We start from the raw sequence: 12,777 nt of genomic DNA on the forward strand, positions 1-12,777 counted from the left end.
TTCAGGAACTTGAAAGTTCCCAGCTGCTGCTCCCATGGCATGGTTCTGACTCTGGAAGGACCCAGGTGTCTGTGGTTGTGAGGAACTGGAGCCACTAAGCTACACTATGGAAAGGGAGGTGTGACTATACCACTTCATATGATCTGGATTAGGCCCATCTATTCACATTATCCTGTGAATTCATAGATTGTTAAGGGCTGGAGGGGACCTTGCAGATCATCAGGTGCAGCTCCCACCCCCCACCCTCGCTCTAGGTGGGAAGAAAACTGGGTTTAGGTGACCCCAGGGAGGTGACTGTCTAGTCTCCTCTTGAAAACCTCCAGGGTAGGTGAATGCACCACCTCTGGAGGGAGTTTATTCCAGAGTCTGGACACCCTGACTGTGAAGTTTTTCCTACTTTCAAGCTTGAAGCAGCCTTCCAGGAGTTTGTATCCATTGGTCCTGGTCTTCCCCGGGGGTGCCCTAGTGAACAGTTGTTCACCAAGATCCTGATGCACTCTTCTGATATAGCGGTAAGATGCTATCAAGTCCCCTCTCAACCTACTCTTCTTTAGGCTAAAGAGGCCCAGGTCCCTCAGCCTTTCCTCGTATGACTTATCTTGCAAGTCCCTGATCATATGGGTGGCTCTTTTCTGGACCCTTTCAAGTTTTTGCACGTTCTTGTTGAAGTGTGGTGCCCAGAACTGGACACAGTACTCCAACTGTGGTCTCACCACTTCTGAGTACAGTGGGAGTATCATTTCCTTAGTTTTACATGAGATGCATCTGTTGATTCATGCCAGCGTGGTGTTTGCCCTGCTGACCACCACCTTGCGCTGATGGCTCTTATTCATACGATGGTCAGTCATTACCCCAGGTCCCTTTCGGCTGTGGTGCAAGTCAAGCCATCACCACCGAGCCTGTATGTATGTTGAGGGTTGTTTGCCCCCAGATGGAGTACCTTACACTTGGAAGTGTTAAACTTCATCTGGTTCTGGTGTGCCCAACTCTCGAGCCAGTCCAGGTCTGCCTGTATCTGCAACCTATCTTCTGACGTGACCACACTGTCCCAAAACTTGGTGTCGTCCGTGAACTTGGCCAGCAAGCTTTTCACTCCCCCATCCAAATTATTGATAAAGATGTTGTAAAGCACCGGTCCAAACATGGACCCCTGAGGGGCACCACTGGCCACTTCATACCAGGACAACACAGATCTGTTCATGAGAACTCTTTGGGTCCTACCTTGTAGCCAGTTTCCTGCCCACTGAGCTGTCGAGCAGCTGAGCCCACAATCTTCCAGTTTTCCCACAAGAATATCGTGGGATACTAGATCAAAAACCTTTTGGAAGTCTAGGTGTATAATGTCTACCATGTCTCCTGTGTCCAGGTGGCGAGAGACCTGGTTGTAGAAGATGAGCTTTGTAAGACAAGATCTACCCACGACAAAGCCATGCCGACTGTCATTCAGAATCATATCTTCTGCGAGCGTATTGCACACAGATTCTTTAATGAGCTTTTCCAGGATTTTCCCTGGAATGGAGGTTAGGCTGATTGGCCTGGAGCTGCCCGGGTCCTCCCTTGTCCCCTTCTTGAAATTGGGCACAATGTTGGCCCTCTTTCAATCCTCATGGATTTCCCCTGTGCACCACAAATTCTGAGAGAGCTTTGCCAGGGGTTCTGTGATGACCCCAGCCAGCTCTTTCAGCACTCTTGGATGGAGTCCATCCAGTCCTGCTGACTTATAAATGTCTTGCTTTTCTAACTGGTATTGCACCCACTCAGCATCCACAGTGGGAAGGCTGTCAGTCTCGGCATGTCCCCTATGACTCTTATCTCATTTGACTTTACCCTTGGTCCAGTGAAATACGGAAACAAAGTGGGCATTCAGGAGTTCAGTTTTTTCCTGAATGTCAGTTACCAGCTGTCCCGAGGTGTTAAGCAGGCGTTCCACACTTCTACTGCCTACATACTTAAAGAAGGACTTCTTATTGTCCTTGACTTCCGTAGCTAACCTAAACTCCATCACCGCCTTGGCTTTCCTGATCATTTCCCTACAAGTGCTGGCCACTGCTTTATAGTCCTCCTTGAGGACCATCCCTAGCTTCCACTGTGTGTACACCTCTTTTTTCTTTTTTAAGAGAACTGCAGTGTCCCTATTAAGCCAGGAGGGCTTGCCAGCCCTTCTGCTGCCTTTCCTCTTTGTAGGAACTGTTTTCTCTTGTGCTTTGAGGATTGTAGCCTTGAGTAACGACCACTCTTCGTGCACCCCATTTGTCCTCTGGGGGAAACAGTCAAGTCTATTGTACTCTCATATAGTCGTTATACTTTCTTTTATGTTGCTGGTCAAAAAAGGTGTACGCTCATGAAATGCCTTAAAAATGATCATGGATACTTTTGGCTGAAATTTCAAAAAAAATAAAAAAATAAAAATAATGCCGCTTTATAGCAGTCTGAAAAACTATTCTGCTGAAAAACAGAAACATTTTTGAGAAACCATTTGCCAGGCTCCCTGAGAAGAACTTCCAGATCTAGTGATGACCTTTTGAAAAGCTGGCATGATTAGTCAATCAAAGATAAGGTTTTATCCTTTATTTTACAGCTGAAGAACAAATTCACACGAAGATTAAGATACAGACTATATCTGTTTTGCTGGTGTAGCTGTGCTGGTTGAGGTATGAAGAGATGTGATTCTTGAATGATGTAGCCCTGCCAGCAGAAGCTTCTAGTGTATGTGCAGATATATAGGCAAGAATGCTCTAGTTCTGGTGGAGTTCAATTTGTGCAGGATAGTTTTATGATAGGAGTGCAAACCTCAGCTTTGCTGATTCACCCTATGAATATTTTGCGTATATAGGAGTACACAGTAATCTCATGCTACCAATACACCCCACTTCAAACCAGTATTTTGCAGCCGTATGGATCCCTTTTTCTGTGTCAGAGTTTTGCTGAGGGTTTCCATGACATTCAAACTCAGATAGACTTCACTTGGAGTCATTCTATAGTGATGACTAGTAGAGGCACTTCTTATACAGGAAGACATTAGTCATATATAGTGTTACCATTTCTTGAGAAAACTTCTTTCCTCCAACATTAGGTAGAAAATGCTATTTGACAACAGATGGTAAATTAATCTTCATATTCAAATTGCATTTACTATTATTCACATTCATAATGCCCTTTTGGTTAAACTGTCTTTGAATATACTGTTCCTTTACCAGAAATATGTAACAGCTGTTATAGCTGTACTAAGTGAACCTTTCTTTCCCCAAAATAGGAAATGCTGACCTCAGAACAGTATGAGTTATGGATTTCTTTTATGGCAACATACGATTGACTTTACCCAAAGCATAGGAAGAAAATACAGTTGAAATTATAATGAAAAAATGCACTCCATTCATTCAAACAAATGCAATGCAAACAAATGTGGAATTCTGATACTATAATATATATCATCCACACCAATATCAATATAAGATTATTAGTAGATAATAATATTAAATCATGATTAATGTAATTAACAAGCATGCAGAATGCAATAAAGATTTGTCAGTGTTACTGGAAATGCTTTTAGATGCCATTATGGTCTTCACCATTGTGTGTATCTTATATGTTCTTTCTTTTGTCAGAAGCTTTCTTCCCCTACAAAGAGTAGAGGTGATCTGAACGGTTCAGCTGACATGCAGCACCTCTGTGCTGGAATGCTTATGCAGAGGAAGGAACCTATTTGCTTGAGGAAGTGGTGCGACATCCTACCTACCTTTCTGGTAAAGCTCTTGCTGCTATTAAACAGTCAATAATAATAACAATTAAAAAACAATAGTGACTTACAAGCATATTTTTTTTCAAAAGGCAAAGTTAGCTTAATCACTGCTGCAGGGTCATTTGCTTCATCATTTCCTTATCTCATTCTATTTGCTAGGTAACATCAGCAATGATTTTGTCTCAGTACATTTAAAAAGAGTTAGAATCAGAGTGAATTCCAAGGTTGTGAGTTAATCAAATACCATACAAAATTACATAATAGATGTAGCCCAGGTATACTCGGGTATATACTCCCCTTCTCCAATTGAAGGGAATTGTTAGCTGGCAGGTGTGCTGTGGGGGAACTGTAAACCACTCTGTTTCCCTTTGTCCCTATAGAATTAGGCCAGGACAGTCAGGGGACTTAACTATATACAAATTGATTTACATTAACTGATCACAAGGAAAAGAAACATGGATATAAACATATGTACTATATATATATATAAACCCATATGTACTATATATATATATATATATATATATATATATATATGATATCCAAACAAATAACCTAAACAATACCCTCTGGGTAAATGCTATAAAACCTTATACCAGTGCTCCAGATACCGGTAAGTATCTGATCTGAAACTGATAAACTGCCACATAAACACAGATAACCAACAGATAAACTATAGGTAAGTATAGGTGAAAAATAAATAAGCAACAAATAAATACAAATAAATAACACATGAATAATAGTGAAAGGGGGTCCCAGCAGAGCCCTAGTCAAAGTTATAAATTTAAGACTCTACTCATCTGCTAATTTACAAACATGAGAGTTCACAAAATATAAGGCATGACATCAGACCACTTACGGCACAAGAACCTCAAAGATAAACTTAATCCCAAGGGGAAACCCCAGTGCCCTTGGGCCTTTTCCCAAATCCTTCAAGGAAGCTGGTAACTTAAGGGGGGCCCTCCCAGTGGGACCTCCGCTTTCAGGAGCCCTTAACTAACCAGGGGGGACTCCCCCTCCCCTGTGGGAATCCTTTTCCCCTGCAACTCATGGCTTCCAGGCCTGGAGGGTGACCCTCATCCTCTGCGCCAAGCTGCTCTCTTGCCTGCGGTAGGCACTGCTGAAACTCACCGCTGCCAATTGCCACTGAACCCCACATTCCACAGGCTGTATCAGTGGCTCTGTGGGCAATAAGTTGCTGACCCCCGTGTAAATCCCTCTGCTGAATTTTGTGGCCCTGTTGAGAAAATAGTGCATTAAATTCACATGATAACTTTTTGTCCCAAGTAGATATACTTGCTGGCCATTCCCTATCCACCAGTATGAATGTTATTGAAAATAATTACCATAATTATTCACATACCACACATGCTTTTTCACTGAAAATTAGCCATCCAAAATTGGGGAGCATATCTTGAACAGGAAAACTGATTTCAACACCAGAATGGAGCAGGGGGTTATGCTCAGCATCCATTCACCCTGGATCAAAACTTCTGGATGCATGGAGCAGGGACAGAGTCCATCATCAGCATCACTCCCCTCCTCCCTGCTGCTTGGCCAGCAGAGGATTTAACCCTCTCACAGCCACTGCCAAATAGCCTCTATTCTATGGGTGCCAAATTGATAGTGTCTGCATGAAAGGTAAACCTTCTGTTGTCTGAAGATGGGATACTGAAGATGCAATTCTGCTTCTGTTCCATGTCAACTGAGAGTTCAGCCCAGGGTGAGTCCATGCCTTGGCAGGGAAGACCCTGAAAAAAAGACTGAAATGTGAATGTAATATATGTAATAGTAGGAGGATCCAGAGGGAAGTCAGCAGAGCTGTGCTGACTGTTAATTTGGACTACAACTCCTAGAAACACCCAGGGGGTGGGGGCAAGGGAAAAAGAAAGAGGAAGCTTGAGGTTAGGGTACAGGGAAGTGAGAGAGGTGTGCATGGGGAGCCGTACACAGAGGAGTGCACAGTGGAGCTGGAGATCTTATTTGCTCAGTCAGCCAGGACTGTGGACTGAAGGGCCTGGACTCAGACATGGGGGCAGCTGAAGGCTGCTGTTGAAGTACTCTAGGGACTAAAGGCTTGCTTGGGGACGCCTCCAGAAGTGTGTGTGGGGGTGGAAATTAAAGTGCTGAGTATACGTTACCACAGTGTTGATGGGTTTTTTTACCTTTTATCTTTGGTCCATTGACTTGTGACCCTAACCCCTATGATTTTCAGTATAAAAGTGGGAACTCCCCCTTCTTGTGCCCATTTCTGGGGCTTCAGGGTTGGCATAAAATTGGTGGAAGTGGTGGGATTCTGAGGGGGCTTATTTCCCAAGTGAGGTAAATAGGGTTGGTGGGCCAAACCAGAAGGCACTGGGCAAACTGCTGCAGTTAGTGTATAGATTTTATTTATTGTGTTGGGCATTTGATCAGGGAAAATGAGTACCATAGAGAAGGGGGTACCCTTTTGGGAGGGGAAAAGACACACACCCCATCTAGTGCCTTAAGATCTATATTCAATCCAACACCCTATAGTGGGAAGCAACAAGAATGGGGAGATTGGCATGAGCAATATGAAATGGCAGCTGAGTTAAATGGGTGGAATGAGGATACTAAGCTAAAATCCCTGAGTCTGTTGCTCACATAAGAGGCCAGGGAAGTCTAACATGGGCTCAGCAGTGAAGCCAAACAGGATTATAAACACCTGATAGGGGCTCTCAGGAATGCTTTGGAACCAGGTGTGGGTCCAGACTGGGACCAAGCAGCTTTCTTTACTCATAAGAAGACTTCAGTAGAACCAGTGCAAGTGTTTAGCATTGCCCCAGGATGATTAGCTGTAAAGTCCTTCACACAAGTCAGCCCTGAGATATGGGACCTGCTGGCCCATGACCAATTTGTCAGCAATGCCTTCAGTGGGGAGAAGTAAGTCCACATTTGCTTGGGGGAAGCCCCATAGCCTGGATGATACCATAAAGCTAGCCACTGAGATGGAAGTGGTGAGAAAACTGGACGCCCTAGATATCCAAGGCACCACAGCAAGGGTGCATGTACATGCCAGGGAGGAAAAGTCAGGAGCACACATGCCAACCCTAGAGTCTTCAGCCTTGCAAACAATGATGGAGGCATTGAGACAGATTTGAGGTGAACTAGACCAGCTCAAGAAGGTTCTGGAAACCCAGTCCCAGAGAAGATGTGCAACGGGATATCCTCCTGGACCACAGTAGTTGGGGTGTTGTCAAGAGAATGCTCATGGATGCTGGCACTGTGGTAGCCATGATCACTTCTGGAGGGACTGCCTAGAGACAGTGGCATTAAACATGGCAGGGAAACTGAGGTGGGCAGTGGAGAGGGGCTAATCCACTGCTAGCAGACACTGAGGTCCACTGAATGAGGTGTGATTGTTGGTGATACAGGGTTGGGATACTACCTGGAGGAAAGGTGGGAGAAGTTCCTTGCTAGTTCCTTCTAGATTTGGGTGCCCAGGTATCCATTGTACGTAGCTGGGTATGGGAGCAAGCTACAAAAGAGGCATAAAGAAGCCTTCAAATCTGTCAACTAGTGATCAAGGCAGCCAAAGAAGCACTTCTAATTCTGGGAGAATGGAGTACAGTGATCAGCCTCTAAGGCCTATAGCTGCCATGTAAAATCCTTGTAGCAAAGGATGCCAATCAAGATGCCCTGTTAGGCACTGACTTCCTCAAAAATGATCAGGTCACTATAAATTTTGCAGGTTATTCATCTTCCTTTTCTGGGAGCTGTTTCCCATTGTATACCACAGATGGCCAAGGGAGGGCATGCAAAGTGGTAGTGGAGAAGAATCTAAAAATACTTCCTAGAAGTGAGATAATGATCACTGGCAAACTGAAGAGATGGTGCCATGAAGAAGAGCAGGGCTTATTTGAACCTAAGTTCACTGATGAATTGGGATTCCTAGTGAGAATTGCAATGTGTAAGAGCCACAGGGGTGAAATTCTTGTGTGGGTTCCTAACACATCAACAGAAGCATGTATCAGAGCACCATAACTGGGACATTTAAGATAGGCTGGGCTGTCCTGCAGGAGGGCCCTGGATCAGAGAGGTTGGTTGCTGTAAGAGTACAGAGCTCAGATAAGTGCTAAAACCTTAGTCAGGCGATAACCTTCAATGGAATGCAGGAAAACTGAAACATGAATTCAAGTCAAGTCACCATGGCCTGGAGTCTGAGCAAGCGAAGGCTGTGCAAGAAGTCCTATTGGAGTATGCAGATGTATTCAGCCTTGGTGACCATGACTTAAGGCATACAGGCTTAACAAAGCAGTGGATTAATACTGGCAATGCTAAACCTATGAAACAGATGAAACAGGAGCCTAGAAGAGTACCCATCTATTTCCAGCAGGAGTTTGATCAGTAGCTGCAAGACAGGGAGGAAAGAGGCTTCACCAGGCCCTCTGTCAGCCCATGGGCTGCCCCTCTGGTGTTGCTACAGAAGAAAGGGGGAGGTGTGTGGGTCCATGTGGATTATCATAGACTGAATGTTGTTACTGTTAAGGATGCCTACCGATTACTCTGAATTCATGACACTAGACTTTCTGGCTAAAGCTCAATGGTTCTCCACCTTGGATCCAGCTAATGGGTACTGGCAGGTGGAAGTGCACTCACAGGACAGAGCTAAGACAGCTTTCTGCACCAAGAAGGGTCTTTTTGAGTTTATGCAGTGGGGTTTATCTGTTTATTTGGGGGTTTATCTGTTTCAGATCAGATACTTACCTGTATCTGTAGCACTGGTGTAAGGTTTTATAGCATTTACCCAGTGGGTATTGTTTATGTTATTTGTTTAGATATCCTATATATATATATATATATATATATATATACATATATATATAGTACATACGTTTATATCCATGTTTCTTTTCCTTGTGATAACTTAATGTAAATACATTTGTATAAAGTTAAGTCCCCTGACTGTCCTGGCCTGGTTCTATAGGGACAGAGGGAAACTCAGCAGTCTGCAGTTCACCCACAGCACACCTGCCAGCTAACAATTCCCTTCAATTGGAGAAGGGGAGTATATACCCAAGTTACCTGGGCTACATATGCAACTGTAAGAAAGGAATTGTTTGCTGTGGTAACCCTCACCAAACATTTTCAGCAGTTCATCCTGGGGAGATGCTTCACATCAAGAACAGAGCACAGGTCACTCTGGTGGCTACACAATTTCCAACAACCCAAAGGACATCTGGGTAGATAGTTTCATAGTTGGTAGGGTCGGAAGGGACGTGAGCAGATCATCAAGTCTGACCCCTTGCCATGGCAGGAAAGAATACTGGGGTCAAGCGACCCAGCAAGGTGTTCATCCAGCCTCCTCTTAAAGACCCCCAGGGTAGGAGCCAGCATCACTTCTCTCGGAAGTTGGTTCCAGATCCCAGCTGCCCTGACAGTAAAGTAGCACCTCCTGATATCTAGCCTGAATCTACCCTCTGCCAGCTTGTGGCTGTTTTTTCTAGTCACTCCTGGTAGTGCTCAGGGGAACAGGGACTCCCCCAGTGCCTGCTGGTCCCCTCTGTCTAGTTTGTAAACAGCCACTAGATCCCCCCTTAGCCTTCTCTTGTGGAGGCTGAACAGGTTCAGGTCCTGTAGCCTCTCCTCGTACGGCCTGCCCTGCTGCCCCCTGATCATGCGAGTGGCCCTCCTCTGGACCCTGTCCTTGTTGTCCACATCCCTCCTCAAGTGCGGCGCCCAGAACTGGATGCAGTACTCCAACTGCGGCCTGACCAGTGCTGAATAGAGGGGGAGGATCACCTCCTTGAACCTGCTTGAGATGCATCTGTGGATGCATGACAAGGTATGGTTGGCCTTCCTGACCGTGTCCCCACACTGTCGGCCCATGTTCATTTTGGCATCAATAATGACTCCAAGACTTTCTGCTTCTGCACTGACAAGAAGGGAGTTCCCCAGCATGTAGGTATGCTGCTGGTTCTTCCTCCCCAGGTGAAGTACACCTTGCACTTGTCAGTGTTTAAACCCATCCTGTTCTCATCTGCCCACCCCTGTAACCTGTCCAGGTCTGATTGCAGTCTATTCCTCCCTTCTAGCATGCCCACTTCTCCCCACATCTTAGTGTCAGCTGCGAATTTGAACAGGGTGCTTTTTACCCCCTCATCCAAGTCGCTGATGAAGATGTTGAACAGTGCGGGCCCGAGGACTGAGCCCTGCGGAACCCCACTGCCCACATCCCTCCAGGTCGAATAAGACCCGTCCACCACCACTCTCTGGGTGCGGCCCTCCAGCCAACTAGTGACCCATTTGACTGTGTAGGTGTTGTTGCCACAGTCTCCTAGTTTTTTAATGAGAACGGGGTGAGACACAGTGTCGAAGGCCTTCCTGAAGTCCAGAAAGACTACGTCCACTGCTACACCTGCATCTAAGGATTTTGTGACCTGGTCATAGAAGGCCACCAGGTTGGTCTGACAGGACCTGCCTCTAATGAACCCATGTTGGTTGCCCCTAAGCATAATCTCCCCTGCTGGCCCCCCATGGACATTTGCCAGGATAATTCTCTCAAAAAGCTTCCCCAGGAAAGAGGTAAGACTAACTGGCCTATAGTTTCCTGGGTCCTCCTTCCTCCCTTTTTTGGTTAGAACAGCTGGCTGAGGTTGACTACCAAGTAGTGTACTGCCCTGGGAGACAGCACCATAATGCTGATGTCTTGTCCCATAGGCTTCAAATAGTGGAAGTTGAATGTAAAGCTGAAGCACTAGGAATAAAGCCATTGTCAGCAGTAGACACAGCCAGGGGTGAACCAACTCCAAATACAGGAGAAGCCAGAAGATTGGGAGATTGGTGTACAAGACAATAGGAAGATGCTGACATTTGAAAAACTAAAAAAGGTGGAAGAAAATCAATAGTTAGGAGTTTCCTGAAGAAGGGCAACATCATCTGAACCTAAAGAGGTACCAGGTAGTAAAAGGAGTACTGATGTGAAAACTTCCAGAATCTGCCTAAAGAGCTTATTCAAATAGTGGTACCAGAGAAGGAAATACCAAAAATTCTGCAAGTTCTACATGATTCCAATACCAGGGCACATTTAGGCATGGAAAAGGTATATCATAAGCTCCGGCCTCAGTATTTCTCGTTAGGCTGTAGAAAATCTGTTAAAGACTGGTGCAAGTCATGCAAGGTGTGTGGTACACAAAAAGGACTGAAGAGTAATCCCTTCACACAGGCTGGACAACTCTTGGAAAGAATAACAATGGATATCCTGGATCCCCTGCCCATTACACCATGTGAAAACAAGTATGTTTTAGTTATGGCTGACTATTTTTCCAAGTGGGAAAAACCATATCTTCTTCCTGATCAGGAGGCTTAGACTGTGGCAAAGGCGTTTGTTGAGAGATTTGTGAGCTACCATGGTGTACCTCTATCGCTACATACTGACCAGGGAACAAATTTTGAATATCAACTATTTCATCATGTATGTGACTTTCTGGAAATCAACAAAACCCTCACTACACTGTAACACACTCAGTCTGATAGATTAGTGAAACAATTCAACCATACTTTGGTTGACATGCTGTCTTCCCTGATGAAAGACAATCAGACAGGGTGGGATGAGATACTCCCTTATGCCATGATGGCCTACTGGAGCAGTATGCAATGATCTACAGGATATACACCATATATAATGTTGTTTGGATAGAAGATTTACCTACTTGTTGATGTTGTCTCTGGAGTAAATATATAAGAAAAATTTAACGATAAATCCAAATATGTTACAAAGATGGCAGGATACTTAAGCTCAGTTAGCCAAGCTGTTAAGAGTAATCAGGATGCAGCCACACAAAGACAAAAAGAGTACTATGACCTCAGGGTTATCGGACAGGTGTATGAGCTGGGAGATTTGGCGTGGGTACAGAACCAAGCCAGGAGGCAGGGTCAGTGCTAAAAGCTATATAAGAAATGAAATGGCCCTTATACAATCATCAGGAAATTGTCTGAGGTGTTATATGAGCTGGTAAGCAGGCCAGGTGGATAAACATCTGTAGTACACTATAATTTGATGATACCTATGTGTGTTCACAGGACAGAAACTCTGGTCTGACAAAGAAGCTAGGGAGGCCTGCTCGTCAGCAGCCAAGATATTGGCAGAGGCTTCACAACAGAACCTTCACCAATACAGCCTACAATAAATCCAATAGGATGGTGCCAGAGGTTGCTTCTGAATCAAGAAATGAAGGGTGGGATCCATGGCCTGATGGAAATGAAGATAGTGAGGATGAACAAGGTATTGGGGTAGGATCAAGGTACAGTAGGGGATACCCAAAACCTACCAGAATCAGTGTATGTTGCCACAGTGTTGATGTTTCTTTACCTTTTACCTGTTCCCTCCCTTTGGCCTATTGGTTTGTGACCCTAACCCCTATATAAAAGTGGGAACTCCCCTTTGCTTCTTGTGTTAGTTTCTGGGGCTACAGGTTGGCATAATATTTTGTCTTTATTCGGTCTTCCCAAAACAAAGTGTCTTATTTGGGGGCATGTGGCATGTGGAGAAGTATAAGATTCTTGACCCAAGCTATGCTGTTTAAAAGGATGCAGTGGCTTAGAGCAGTGGCTGGCAAATTTTCATAGCTGTGGGCCAGAACATCCTGGCTCAAGTTTAAGGCAGGCCGATGATTCAACTCAGCTGCTGCCATGGCTTTTCCCTTCTGCTGCTTCTCCCCACCTCCCAATTGTAGCATGGGTGCAAATCCTTGCTGCCTGACCGTGGCCTTGGCCTTGGTGTGGACAAAGCCCCCTTCCAGTGACAAGCCAGTGAAGCCCCATGAGGATCAGAGTTAGGGGCACAGCTTCTGAATCATAAGTTCCTAGGCCTTAAATGCTGGAGGTTGCAAGTGAGAGAGGGATGGTGGAAAAAACCCTGGATATACTCAGTTCGCTCTTCCTTTCAGCATCTACTCTCTGCCACTGTGTGACACAGAATACTAGGCAAGATTGACCTACGGTCTGACCCAGTAAATGTCAGTTCTTATTTCATATTTCATAGATTTCATAGACATTAGGGCTGGAAGGGACCTCGG

At 45.0% G+C, this 12,777-nt stretch overlaps 1 long non-coding RNA gene across 1 annotated transcript in view; it reads left to right on the forward strand.

Annotated features, from left to right (window-relative positions):
* The first annotated feature begins 3,549 nt into the window (after nt 1–3,549).
* LOC132250389 (uncharacterized) overlaps nt 3,550–12,777 on the forward strand; it is a 38,701-nt gene continuing 29,473 nt past the window's right edge. Inside the window, exons 1-2 of the long non-coding RNA XR_009462086.1 lie at nt 3,550–3,743; nt 11,783–11,984. This is a non-coding gene — a long non-coding RNA (uncharacterized LOC132250389). The remainder of the gene's footprint in view (nt 3,744–11,782; nt 11,985–12,777) is intronic.

Source organism: Alligator mississippiensis, chromosome 4 (assembly GCF_030867095.1).
Source record: "Alligator mississippiensis isolate rAllMis1 chromosome 4, rAllMis1, whole genome shotgun sequence".
NCBI lineage: Eukaryota > Metazoa > Chordata > Crocodylia > Alligatoridae > Alligator > Alligator mississippiensis.